At 53.3% G+C, this 14,318-nt stretch overlaps 1 protein-coding gene across 4 annotated transcripts in view; it reads right to left on the bottom strand.

The window, feature by feature from the left end:
* The window catches only part of HIVEP3 (HIVEP zinc finger 3), a 530,006-nt gene that overhangs the window by 153,113 nt on the left and 362,575 nt on the right, over nucleotides 1-14,318 (bottom strand). The window contains exon 1 of one of the 4 annotated variants that reach the window (XM_034962630.3): nucleotides 3,104-3,241. The exons of the other annotated variants lie outside the window; for them this stretch is intronic. The gene's annotated coding sequence lies outside the window, so the exon portion shown is untranslated. Of the gene's footprint in view, nucleotides 1-3,103; nucleotides 3,242-14,318 lie in introns of those variants that run through there. 4 annotated transcript variants of the gene reach the window in all.

The raw sequence follows: 14,318 nt of genomic DNA, 5'->3' as shown, positions 1-14,318 counted from the left end.
GTGATTGAACCAGGAAGATAAGTAGGTCTCAGATCAAACACCAGCAGTTACCCCCTCCAAAGGGTGCTGGCAAGAATATCAGCAGCGAACTGCAAGTATGGCCTCTTCCTGGTCCCTAGCCCAGCTCCTTTCTGCTACAGGGCCTTTGTACCTGCTGTTCTTCTATGGCAAATATTCTTTCCCCAAAGCTTTGCAAGGCTGTCACTTCTTCATTACTCAGATCTCAAGATAAATGTCAGCTCCTCAGAGAACTCTCTGGGCCCCCACGTGTAGCTTCTCCCATTCCTCCCTGGCATTCTCCATCACACAGCTTTGTTTGAGTTTCTTCAGAGTGTATATGACGACTTAGCTTTATCTGATCCATTAATATTCATTATTTCTCTTCCCACTGGAATGCAAACTCCCTGAAAGAAGGGATTAAACAGTTTTCACTGCTGTAGTCCCTAGAATGGTGCCCAGGGCCCAGCAGGCACTCAGCAAACATGTTCATCAAGTCCCCCTGGATGTTGGCCTGGGTCATGGCCATCCTAGCATCTGGCAGACACTCATTCAATAAATGCTATTGACCCTCTCCTCTATGCCAGACTCTCTGCTAGATGCTGCGGTCCTTGCCCTCACAGTGCTTTGACATTGATTAAAGCAAACAGCACAGGAGAAGCCAGAGCTGTGGCTGTCCCATCACATGCAACCAAGCAATAGTTGGCCAATATCCACAAATATGGCAGAAAATGGAAGAAACTGGGAGACCTGGAGGAAATGCGGCATTGGGTTGGCCCTGCAAAGCACTCCCACATGCTCAGTACTCATCTTGGGGAGCTAGTGCCAGGCACCCCCTCACCAGCTCTGGGGACACGGGGACAAGGGGACATCCCCATTGCCACAACTACCTCATAGCTGCAGCCTAGAACACAATGGGATGAATGTGTGTGTGTGAGAGTGTGCGTAGGAGCAGATGTGTGAGTATGAACAAGTATACAGGATCGCATAAGTAAGAGTGCATGGGAGCGGGTGTGTGTAGAGGAGCAGGGTTGTGTGTGCGAATGAGTGTACAGGATGGCGTGTGTGAGTGAGTTGGAGTGGGCTGTGGGTGTGTGCACGTGTAGGAACAAACTTGTGTGTACAAGTGGGTGTTTGAGTGTGTAAGAGTGCACACACGTGTGTATGTGTGCATGTGTGAGAGATGACTGTGGTACCATTACCAAGCTCTTCACCACAGGCTCCACACGTGGTTGAACTTTACATGCTAAAGTCTTCAAAATGAAAGGCACAGAGTTGGTAACTGGTCATCACTTAATTCATTCAACAATAAATCATTTGACTCTTTATGTTTTTTAAACATTCTGCAAAGTGTCCATACAAAGCAGCAAGACTGGTTCTAGAGGAAAATTCTCAACTTCTGGATGTCATTCAGTGAGGTGAGAGCACTGGATGGGGAGTCATGTTGCGGTCCGTGCTTTACCACTAACTACTGGGTGATCTTGGGCCACTGTTTAGCTGTGTGACCTCAGATGAGCCTCTTAACTGTTCTGGGCTTCTGCTTACTCTCCATTAAAACAGACCAATTAGAATTTAGCTCTCAAAGTTTGGTTGCAACTGTACAACACTACATCATCTCTATGGGTAGCCCCTGAAGCACTGTTTCCTTGGAGAGCAAGCCTAATAACTTGAAAAGGGCCCGCAACTAGAAAAAAAATGCTGGGTTGGACAAAGTTAAAGAGTCTTTTATTGCAGGACTTCTCAGAGCCTTTCATTTGCCAGTATGGATTGTAATTGGCCAAAAGGGTAATAGAGAGCTTGCACAATTTGCCATTCTTACCCTAACAGGGAAACCTTTACTGGTGGAACAGCTTTCAGAACTAACAATCCACTGAACACACTGGGAAAATCTGCTACTAGGCACACAGGACACTTATTAATGACCCCTTTTTTGCAGATGATGGAACAGAAAGGGTGTTCTAAGTCACAGAGCAGAGCCATGACGACTACCAGCCCAGAAATCATCCAAACCACAGTTACTGGCACGTGCACAAGGCTTTATATCTACAAAACATTTTTCACTTACGTGATCTCAATCTTTCTTAAAAACATACCTCTGGGGACACTCATTCCATTTTTGATAAAACATAGCCTGAAAGAGACGAAGGAGTCTGCCCAGAGTCACTAAGGGATAGACCCATAATTTGGCTCTATCAGTTTCCCCTATGTCCTTGATGAAACATCAATCAATACATTATATTTTTATAGATAAACAACTGTGGCCACTATGCAGAGATCCCTGCAAGATGCCAAGGCTGATGCTATCTGCACCTGTTTTGCAGCCACCACCACTTCTGTCTGAAGCCCAAGCACCCTGCTCTGATTAAGGGGGGTTGGGGAGGGTGCTCTCAGAAATGCCCCTGGAGTAGAAGCCGCTCTGGAAACATCCAGGCTGTGAAGTGGGAGTAGATCTCTCCCAGTCGCCACACCCTCCTGACCATGCCAGGTACAACCCGCTAGGATGTACCCCCAGTGCCAGCTGTCATTATGCCGGGAGGAGGGGCTCCTCGGGAGGATCCAGAGCAATGCTAGTTTAACTCACTCCCAATGAGCCCCGAGGAGCCCCAGGCTGGTGGGCTCTGACAGACTGAAACTGCATGGCCTTGGGGGAAGCTAGGGCTGCCAAACCCATTCAGCAGTTCCCGCCGGGTGTGCCGTGTCCCACGGTATGCGTGGGTGCGAGGGGTGAGCGCCGCGCCGGGGTGAGAGTCTGCGCTGGACACAGGAGGCTGTGCACGCCAACGGCCGTGCCAGGCGCGAGTGTGCCAGAGAAGTGTGTGAACGCGGGAACGCTTGTGTCGCCCTAGGGTGGTGACAGAAGTAGTGTCTGGAAAACGCTGGCTGAGAGCGCGTGCATCAGGCCACCGCAGGCTGCGAAGAAGCCGGGGCCCCTCACTCCAAGGGTCCCGGGAGTTGGCACCGACGCACTACTGCACGCGCGCCCGCGCCCAGCCCTCTCCCACCGACGCGGCTCCCTCCGGTCCCTCTGCCGCCCGCTCGGCGGTGCCCAGTCCCTGGGCTGCCAGGCCGCGGCGGGGGCGCGGCGCGCGGGGCGCTCGTTGCTTACCTGCGGGCGGCCGAGGCTCCGCTGCTCTGGCCTGGGCTGCGCCGCGCTGGACTGGGCTGCGCTGGGCTGCGCGCCCGGCCTCCGCGCGGCTCGGCAGCGCCCGCGCGCTCGGCTCCGCCCGGCTCGGCTCCGCCCGGCGGTGCCCCAGGCGCTCGCTGGCGGCCCACGCGGCGCGGGGTGGGCGCGGGGCGGGCTGGCGGGCGGGCGCCGGCGGCGGGCGCGGCTCCGGGCCGCCCCGCGGCCGCTTGGAAGCTCCTTATTTGGGCAGTGATGTCAGGGGAAGTCGCAGGGGCCGGACCACCCACTTCTTTCCATTCACTCCCCAGAGTTTCCTGTCGCCGAGCACGGGGACCCCGCCGCCGGCCCGGGGTGCCTCTCCCCTCCGCTCGGCCTCACTGCTGGCCACCCCGGGATGCCTTCGCGGCCGGGGTCGCAGATGCGGCCGGGGTCGCAGATGGGCCCGGGCGCGGCTGGCGGCTGGCGGCTGCCAGGGGAGGGTCTCCTCGCCCGGGGAATCCCTGGCTGCCGGCGGCCGCGGGGAGGGTCTGCGCGCCGGCCTCCTCGGTGACAGGCCGTGTCACTCCGGGCGCCGCCCCTCCCTCCGCGCCCGCCCCGGCTCCGGCGCTGTCTTTTCCTCCTGGGCCCTCTAGGGAGGGCAGACAGGGAAGCCCCTGTCGCCGCCGCCGGGGCCCTGCCACTCTGCGCCACGCCTTGGTCGCACCCGGGCCCAGCGGGCGTCCATCGCCGTCCCCAAAGTGTGCGCTCCCCGCCTTCCCCCTGGGTGCCAGCCCGGCTCCGGGAAGCCCGCGCCTCCCCAGGCGGGAATCCGCTTTAATGAGCTCTGGGCGGGGCGGGCCTGCCAGGGCCTCCCTGGGCTCAGGCCTGGGGTGGGGGCGGGGGACACCCCGGGGCTTCCCAATGGCTTGACTTTACCAGAAGCTGCTGGATCTCGGGATTTGGGCCTGAGTCACTCTGGTCCTTGCTCTGGCCAGGATCAAGCACACTTGAGCCAGTTCCCAGCCAGGCCTCCACAGGTCTGCGGGAAGGCCAGGACCCTGAGATCTCTCTCCGTGATCTGTTATTTCACTGATGCCCACCAGAGGTTATTTGGCAGAGGTCAACCCTCTGCCACAGTGGAACCAGGGCTGGCCCTGGGTTTGGCTGACTCCAGGAACAGCCTCAGGAGGAGATAATGGAGCTGGGGGTCGGGGGTGTAGAGTGGGGTTAAGCCAGGACTAGAGTGAGGTAAGTTAAGTGCCTAGGATGCAGAATTTAACCAAGCACTCCCTTTCAGGGTCATGAAAGTTTGAGGCCCCACAGGGGAACTAAGCACTATGCTGACCCAAGTTTCCAGGGGGATCCTTGGAGGCTCCAGGTTTCCTCTGGCTCCAAAGTCATGCCCTCAACTTCTCTAGGCCCAAAGGGCGGATTAGTGACCTTGGGCATTTGTGTGCCTTTATACAACAGCCTCTGATAGAGCCGCCACCCTTCCTCCAAAGCCAGATCAGAGCAAATAGACTCCTCCCAGACCCCCAGCTTTAATGGAGGGAACCCCCACTTTCTAAGAGGCACTACATTCCTAGGGGCAGAGAGGAGGAAGCTATGGCTCCAGGGCTTGCAGAGAGTCAAGGCAGGTGTGATTGCAGCTGGACATGGGTCTGCACACTCACGTACACGATTGCAAACCCACTGACCAGCTGCCAAGCTGCCCAGCTGTTCTGTGGATCACCACCACCCCAGTCTCTCTCAACTTCCATCAGCTCCCAGGGCCCAATCCCAGCTCTAATTGGGTCATCCTCCTTCTGACAAAGCCCCAAAGGGAAGGACCACACTTCCTGATCTGGCATGCAAGGCCCCACGGACCAGCTGCATCTCCCAGAGCTCAGCCCACCCTGCCATTTGCCCAGCCACCACCCCCAACATGCACCACTTTGCACCAGGTTCCACTTCTTGAGGTCTTCATACAGACTTTCCCTTTGAAATGTCTTCTCCACCCCCTCCGGCTGTCCTTCACACCCTGAATCCAAGCCTGCCCTTGATACAGGTCCTTCTCTTGAGCAGGGCAACTGGGGTGGGGTGCCCCCTGGGACAGATTCCTGCTCCTCACTCCACTCCTGCCCTGCCCCCACTGTCCTGCTTCCCGTTTTCTGTCTGAAAGCAACTCCAGGCAGAGGAGGTGGGTGCCTTGTTATAATTCATATGCCCTGAGGGGTGACTTTCTATCATTCACACACACAGGCTCAGATGACAGCCTTGCTCCTGCCCCAAGTTGAATGACATCCTCCTCCCCTTTGAGAGGTGGCCTGGCCTCAAGGGACCCTCCCAATGGATTTGGTCACCTTCCATGATGCCACAGGCACCTCAATAGTTCCTGCCTCTACAGACTTGCCCATCACCTCACATTGAAGTCAGTTATTGGGGGCCTCCTCTTCCTCCGACTGGGAGCTTCAGGGAACTTTCCATCTTGATCCCTCTCCCCTCCCAGGACTGATAAGTTTACAAATGTTTGTTAAGCGAATGAATGGTCCTGAGGGGCAAATCCTAAGACAAACTAACCAGAGGATGGGGGAGAATTTACCCAACCTAGAACTGTGGCTGATGTCCTAGGGTCCCTGGCTGGGGGCTGGGATGAAAGGCGGGGTTCTCAGCTAGACTGGCTTGAATGCTCAGGAGACTGGGGTGGCTTGGGATTTGTCTCCTCCTTTCTCTTGACAAACTCCTCTGCAGCCATCAGGGAGCCTGGGATATCCCCATGCCAACCCCCCAAAACACGGAGTCCTGAGCTGGCCCTAATGAGGTGGAGGGGAAGGATGAAGGAAAATGCAATTTGTCAAGCCCTTTCATTGTACCAGACACAGTCAGACTGGATTCCCCTGAGCCTTCCAAGCCATGCAGGCCTTTCCAGCGGTAGTCATTCCCCAGGCCAGGAGTGTCAGCTGGGGAGCCCTCACCTAGCTCCTCCCACAACCATCTGTCCCCACTTCAAGACTCAGCCCCCACCTCAGTTCTGGTGCCAATTCTCACTGGAAGCCAGAAGGTCTTCAGGACTCCAGCCTCAGAGCTCAGAGAAAGAAGGTGGGGGCAGGCAGCCCTGCTTCGAGGCTACCAGCCTGACCTTGACTCTACTCTGTGAGCCCCCACCTGCAGACCAGGCCTCCACCAGTCTGCAGAAAGGCAGAGTTGGGGTGCAGGGCACCTTTCCCACCATGTATCTGAAAGGCAGGTGGTACCAGGTGCCAGTTCCTTCCTATCAGCCCCATCCCCTGCAAGTAACTGGGCCAGGTCTTGAGAAAGTCCCAGTACTTGGCCCTGGGGGCCTTCCCACATTCCTCCATTCCTCAAACATGAATCAGGCACCATTTCTGTGTTGGGAACATGTGATACACAAGCCTGTGTTCATGGATGGAGACTGACAGGTAAACAGATATCCCATTGCTAAATGTTACACTGCTGTTTGACAAGGTTGGAGAGGGGTGGAGTAGGGGCATACAAGACGGAAAGATAAGATTCATTCTACTTCTGGAGCTACAATTCAAGAAAACTGTGATCCAGGTGTCCCGGGCTAGAATGCTGAATGCTTGTTTCCACGGAAATGTTATACACACACACACACACACACACACACACACACACACACACACAGTCTGGATCTGCTGTAAAGCCAGCATCTCACTGTAGAGACTTTACAAGCTAAAAGAGATTAGAGCAGAGGGCAGGTTTGGCATCTGATCTGCCATCTAGAAAGCTATCTCTATGGAATTTTGTTTCCAGCTTATAACAACAAAATTAGACACAATTTTGGAACGCGCTGTTGCTCCCAAGGAGCTAGGGACCATCACAGTGTGTTGGGAGCACTTTTAAGGTGGGGTGGGGCTGAGCAACCAGGCCCTGTGGGCCTTCTGGGTTATTTATGTTTAGGTCTTATACTGACTTACCAACCATCCCCTCTCCATCCTCCATCCCCATTGCTGTGCTTTCCTGGACTCAGATGCTTTGGTTGTTTTCCTGTTTGGGGTGTGTGTGCGTGTGCGTGTGTGTGTGTGTGTGTGTGTGTATGTGCATGTGCACATGTATGGTAGGTGCTCTCTTCATAGACCTGTTGCACACATGAAGCTTCTGTCCTGGGACAGAGACTAGAGTTTGCATTTTATGGATATCACCTTCCTGAGGTCCAGTCCTCCAGACTCAGTTCCCATCCTTTCTCTCCAGCCTGAGAACTGTGTTTCCAGCTTCCTGACTTAACCTGATGCTGTGGATAACAGCATGGGCCTTGGAGCCACATAGACCTGGGTTCAGGCTCCAGCCCCACATTTACTGTGTCACCTTGGGCATGTTACTTGATGTCACTGATCTTGACGTTCTCATCTCCAAGGGCTGCTGGGAAGTTTTGACAAGACACTGCAATAGAACTCTTCAGTGTACAAAATAGTAGGTGCTCAATAAACAGTAGCATTGATTACTGTCCTCCCATATGGTGACTCAGAATCCTCCTCCTCTCATACTGCTCATCTTCATGGATGTGGGCATCAATCTTCTCAAGCCCGAAGCCAGAAGCCCTTCTCCATGCCTGGTGCCTCAATTCAGGCCACCATCACCAACAAGTTCCAACAGCCTTCTCCCTGGCACTGTGCCCAGCTTACCCCTGCAATCCATTCTCCACACAGGTAGAACTCTCTAGGATACCTTCAAGTGGGTCCCTGTTCAGCAAAACCACCCGGTCTATTAGGGCCTTTAACAACAGAGCCTCAGTTTACCAGTCCAAACCTCCCTCTCTCTGCACTATCCCCATCCATCCTATGCTCCCACCATACAGAATCTCTCACTGTTTCTGAGCCTTCCAAGCGCATTTTGCACATGCAGTTCCCTATACTTTTCCCCTCACCCATCTGCTTGGCCAGCTCCCACTCAGCCTTCCAGGCCAGCTCAGAGGCCACTTCCCTTGTGAAGGCTTCCCTGACCCCCAGGGAGTGTTGGCATTTCCTTTGCCATGAGCCTCCAGCACTTGATACAGACTGTCCTGGCTTGTGCCCCACTATGAGAGTCATTTCTTCATGTGTCTGTTGCCCCCTTAGATTCTGCATCTCTGTGCATGACCAAATCTTAGCTCTAGGAATGTCACAGATATTCAGAGCATGCTGAACTGTTAACACACGGCTGCTCTGACCATCCTGCCTGGTAACCAGCAACTACAGGAGGCCAGTTGGCCTCAAGCTCATGGAATAGTTTTCCCCAAATGACAAAAGCATCCTCTTTTCGTATACTTCAGACTGAGACTTGGGTCTGGCCTGAGCTCTGAGACTGCCTCATTCTGGCTTTTCACCAGCATTCTGGGGGACTCCCACAGGGCTCAGCAGGCCCCAGGTGGGGAAGGCGGGGCCTTCAGTTCCAGGAAATCAGAAGATTAGTCAAGCCACACTCCCCTGGCAGCTGTGAGAACAGGTTTTCCCCAAGCCAAGGGACTTGCAAGATCATCAATAACAACAAATATTTACTCTGCCCATGGCTTTGTGCCCACCAAGGGAGGTGCATAAGTACAGCATCAACTTCCACGGCTTGGATTAAGATGGATCTGGGTGCATGTCCTGGTCCTGACACTTACTGGCTGCTTAACTCCCCTATACCTCAGTTTTCACAGCTGCTAAATGGGGAGAATAACACATCCCAGGAAAAAATTAGAGGAATAAATTAGAGCAGATAAAATTAAAAGAGAAAATGCATTTAAAGTATCAATAACAGAAGCAATATGTATTAGTCACTCAATAAAGAAGCCCCCCCAAGCCCCCCAACTCAAGCTCTTTGGGGGATACTATGATGAACAAGACCTAGTCCTTGCCAATAGCTGATGAAGTGAGGGAAGGGGGACATGAGAATTAAATCAGACCCTATAAACATGAACACAAGGTAAACAGCAACAGGAATGACAAAAAAGAGTTCTGGGAGTAGCAGAGGGAGAGAAGAATTCTGAGATGCCCTTACATTCTTCTTCTCTCCTGAGACTTTCATCCAACTGATTGATATAATCCATGTGGCCAGCCCAGGGCGAAGGGCTGGGTAGGGCAGGGGGTGGGCAGGAAGGAATCCCAAGGCAAGACAAATGAGGCCTGAAGGATCCTGTGCTCAGGCAGCTCACAGTCTGGTTCTGGAGAGGCCTTGCACACTACAGAAAATAACTATGACAACAGTGGATGAAAGCAGTGAATGCTGCCGAAGACATGGGCGAGAGAGATGAATAGGGGAGGGGTGGGGCCTGGTGCAAAGGCTACTTTCAAAAGCCTGCATCCACAGCAAAGGACTGTGGAAGTGGCCTCACCCCATCCCTGCTCAGGCTCTGCTCCCACTGCAGCCCTTCTGACCTCTCAAGGCCAGAGGTGAGAACCCCAATCCTTCAACCTTGCAATCTTCCCACTTGCAGTCATGCCCAGGAAGGGAGTGGCCTGGGCCAGACAGCTCACTAGTCCCTAAACACAATGTGAATTTGTATACTCCACTTTTCCCCATGCTGTTCCTTCTACCTGGCATGCCCTTCCTTCTCCTATCCCCCATCCACCCTTCCCTCCAGCTCTCCTGTAAATTCTCTTTGCCTATTTAGTGAACTCGTCCTATAAGCTCTCCTTCAAAAGTCCTGTTTTTCTTATTTTTTCCTGACTTCCACTCTCAGCAGAATTGAAAGCACCCTTCTCAATGATGTTCTGGTAATTAGCTTTGTATATACCATCAAAATATTTCTCACATTATAGTAAAGTATTTGTGTCTGGTGCCCCTACTAGGTTAGGAGAGCTCTGGGGTCTATGCTTGGTACCTACTAGGTGCTCAATAAACAGGGCACCTGGAAGGCTTTCTCCTGAGGCTTCCCACAGCTGGGGTGGAATATGGCAGCCTCTGCTACTCTGCCTGGGAGTGCAAAGGAAGCTTCCATGATCCCTCAGGAACTCCAGACTCTTAGTCCAGTCAGCCATGTACCTTCCGGCCTGAAAACAAGCCCTCTGAGAGCTGTCTTCCCCAGGCTTTTCTGCTGATCTCTTGCAACTTGCTCCTCAAACCCACCCTGAACTCTGACTGGATTAGAATCCCAGCAAGGGTCCTGGGCACCTGGCTGTGTCCTATTTAGAAAGGGCTGAGTCAGGAGAACTTATAAGCAGAGGCAATGTCCCAGAGGGTGGCAGGGTGGAAGCGCTGAGGGGAGACCTGGGGAGGGGAAGGCAGGCCTGTGAATTTGGTGGGTCTTGGTTTGAAGGTGAAAGATCAATAGCAGTCTGGGGGTGGGAGGAGGGTGTGATGGTTAATTCCATGTGCCATCTCGACTGGGCCATGGGGTGCCCAGACATTTGGCCAAACATTGTTCCAGGTATGTCTGTGGGGGTGTTTCTGGGTGAGATGAACATTTGGATCAGTAGACTTAAAGCAGATTACCCTCCCTAACATGGGAGAGCTTCATCCAATCTACTGAAGACCTGAATAGAATGAAAAGGCTGAGTGGGAGGAAACTCCTCCTGCCTGACTGCTTGAGCTGGGGCATTGGTCTTTTCCTGCCTTTGCACCAGAATGAAACATCGGCTCTTCTTGGGTCTCAAGCCTACCCACTTGCAGAATGGAACTTATACCATTGGCTTTCCTGGGCCTCAGGCCTTTAGACTCAGACTAGAAATACACATGGGCTCTTCTGGATCTCCAGCTTGCTGACAGCAGATCATGGGACTTCTCAGCCCCCATAAGCACTTGAGCTAATTATTTACAATAAGTCTCTTCCAATGTCTATATCTACATTTATCTCTATGCCTATCATATTGATTTTGGTTCTCTAGAGAACCCTTATAGATGTCTAAATCAGGACTTCCCTCAGATACCAGGAGGACCCCATATTCCTTTTTTGGGGTCTCACATCTCCAACAACTCTGAAGTAAGTGAGCATTTCCTTCTTCCTCATAGCTAGCAGAGGCCTCACTCCCTGGGAGGGCCTCTTTGCAGATGGGCAGAAGCCGTCAGTCCTCTGTGGACTCCTAGCACTCAATATGGGTCCTGGCACCCAGCAGGTGCACAGTGATATTGACTGAACGAATGCATACCTCATACTTATTTGGGTAGCCCTTTATGGTTTGGGGCATAATCACACCCATGTCCTCATGGGTGTGATCCCAAGGCTCTGTGAGAGGCAGGGCAGGGACCATCAGCCCCAGTTAATAGATGAGCAAACAGAGGCCCAGAGAGGACCTAGAAGCAGTTCCAGCAGAAGGACCCTATCTCCAGGGCATTGGCTTTCTCTGGAGCAGCCATGGCCCATGTTTAGCAAAAACAGGATGCTGCCCTGAGCCCAGGTGCCTCCATCCCCCCTGAATTCATGCACTCTGTAACACATGTTCAGCCACTATTGGCTGGGCCCTGTTCTAGGGATTTAGAGCGCATCAGTGAACAAAATGAACAAAAATCTCTGCCCCATGGAACTTATGTTCTAGGGGAAAGAGACAGACAGTAAACAAGAAACAGAATAAGTAAGTAAACTATAGAGCATATTAGCAGGAGGTATGGACTATGGCAACAAGGCAGAACAGAGTAAGTGAACCAGGAGTGCAGGGGTGGGAGATGAGTCACAAGTTTAAATAGGGTGGTTAGAGTCAGCCTCATTGAGAAGGTGGCATTTGAGCAGCAACTTGAAGCAGGGGAAGAATTAAGCCACGCAGTTACTAGGAAAGGCCTTTATAGGCAAAGGGGCAACCAGTGCAAAGGCCCTGCGTCGGGCATATTACACGGGGCCTGGCAGGCCACCGTGAGAGCTGTGGCTTTCAGAGAGATAAAAGAAGGCCCACACAGAGGCCTCCAACAGATTCTACCCTTCCTGGAGTGCGGGGCCTGCTCAGGCAGATAATAGGAGAGCCAGAGGATGCCTGAATGGAGGTGGGAACGGTAGACAAAGAAGAGGTGGGAAGAAATTTTCCCTGATTATCATCCCTTTCTGCTTCAACCAGACACCCCCAAGCAGAGGCAGCTCCTGTGGGTGGGGGACAGGCCCCTCCCCACCCTGCACCTCCTAAGCCTCCCTCTCAGGGGACTTGTGAGGAGTTAATGAAGTTGACCCCAGGAAAGCCCCACAGGTAGACGGTAGAACGCTGGGCCCCCAGCTGGCTATCGCCATCACTGCCCAGCCTCTACAGGGAGGCAGGGGCTTCGCCTTTCCTCTGCTACACACTGGCAGATGCAAGAAGCAGATCCGCTCCGAAGCCTAGATGAAGTCGCAGTTAGCAGCCTAATTTTAGACTGAGCATCTGCTCTTCCGTCCCAGAGATGCAGCTCTGTCTGGGATTTGCTCCTTCTGGAATTGCCGGAGAAACGAATCCTGCTCTCGGGGGCAGGCACTGGTGGTGTCCAGATCAGAGCTGACCAATAGGCCCTGCCATGGGGAAGGCCTCAGGAGCTGTGCCACCCTGGCCATCCTGTGTCCTCCTAGCTGAGCTCCCATCTCACACTGACATCTACAGAGTCCTATAGCTTCCATCTTGGAGTCCCACTCTGCCTTCTCAGAAAGCCACAGGTCAAATGAGGCTCCGCCTCACGCAGAACAGAGGACCTCCTGGACAGGAGTGGCTTTTATCCATCCCCACACCCACAGCTCCCAGCGCAGACCCCGAAGAATTCATCCCAGGTGAGTACGGCCCAGTCAGACCAAGACTAGGAGAGCACAAAGGAAGGACCAGTTGTTTGCAAATCTTCCCAGGAAAGCTTGTCAGAGGAGACGAGTTTTGAGTTGGATTTTGAAGAGTGGGTAGGTATTTATCAGTGGAAAAGCCAGGAAAAGCTATGGAGGCAGGGGAAACAGCTGAAAAGAATATGAAAGTTGGAGAATGGCCTGAAGGCAGGGAGAAGAAAGTGGGGAGACCCTGGTGGGGGTTGGGCAGGGGCTGGGTGCAGTTGAGTTGGGCCACAACTCCAGGCTAAGCAGTTGGGGTTGTATCTGCAGGTGGGAGAGTCTATGGGGGCCCTTAGCGCATGAGTGTGCTCTGACAGATGGGTGTGGAAGACTTCCAGGTGGGAAGCCCATGCCCCTCTCATCTGGGAGAGCCACTTTCCCTGTTGACTTCCTCCATGGTTTGCCAGGTCCTTTGGGGCCCTCCCCACCTCCCTGGCACATGTGGGGCAGGCCCCGTGTGCAGAGCACACTGTGGATACTCACTCCCCTCCCAGACCCCCACCTGAGCTCTGCCCACACATCTCCTGGCATCAGGCCCATCACCTCCCACCCTTCTGACCGCTGCAGCCACTGCTTGGTCCTTGTCTGAATCCCCAGTTCCCATGGGCAGTGTTCTTTTGCTTCTCCGGCCTCAGCTTCTCTGCCCTGGGGCTGTTATCTCAAGATTCCTCAAGAATGACTCTGCAGTCCCACGTGCCTCTCCCTACCTTTCTGTTTGTGGGCGGCAAGCCCTGTTCTCTGAGCTAAGGACTTTCTACACATCACCTTGCTTTATCCCCCAACAATCCTGGAAGATGTTTATTATTTATCCCTTTTTACAGGTGAAGAAAAGGGTTTGATGAGCTTAATTTGTGATTGATCACACAGCCAGGAAGTGGTAGAGTGGAGGCCGTCTGCCTCTCGGTCCTCTCCCACCAGGTTCCCCCAGCCTTGAGGGCAGGGCTTGAGCAGTGATGCCCAGGCCAGAGGCAGTCAAGACATCTGGCCAGTTCAGGTGGGGAGTGAGGAGAGTGAAAGAGGAGGAAGACTCAGCCAGGGACCATGCCTGGATTCCCTTGAGAAAGAATGAGTTAAACACTTATGTAAAGAGATTTGCAAATAGATTCTACAAAACAACATTTGGATGATTTAAGTGTTAAGGAATCAGAACCATATGGATTAAATGTCCCTGACGTTACGTATGGTTTTAAAAATTAGAAGGAAATGTACCGGGAATATACACATATATAAAATATGTAAAGCCAGGCCACATTTTTAGCTTTGTGGACATGGAGTTATTTGAAAAATACGGCACAGCTTCTCCCAGGCTGGCGGTCCCCCTGCCCCCTCCCCAGGCCTTGTCTTCTCCCCCACCAAATGGGGCTCAGCTCCCTCCCTAGGGGCCCAGCCTGAGAAAGAGACTTCCTGGAACAGCCGGCTAGCTGCTCTAACCACAGGACAGTTGGAGCCAAACAGCTGGGTCAGGAACGGCTGGGGTCTCCCAGAGGCCAGATGGGTGGTCTCAGGTGCAAAGAGGCAGTGAGAGAATGCAAGTTT

This window comes from Pan paniscus, chromosome 1 (assembly GCF_029289425.2).
Source record: "Pan paniscus chromosome 1, NHGRI_mPanPan1-v2.0_pri, whole genome shotgun sequence".
In the NCBI taxonomy this organism is placed as follows: domain Eukaryota; kingdom Metazoa; phylum Chordata; class Mammalia; order Primates; family Hominidae; genus Pan; species Pan paniscus.
The sequence above is the reverse complement of the archived record's forward strand: the minus strand, read 5'-3'. Positions and strand labels throughout refer to the sequence as shown.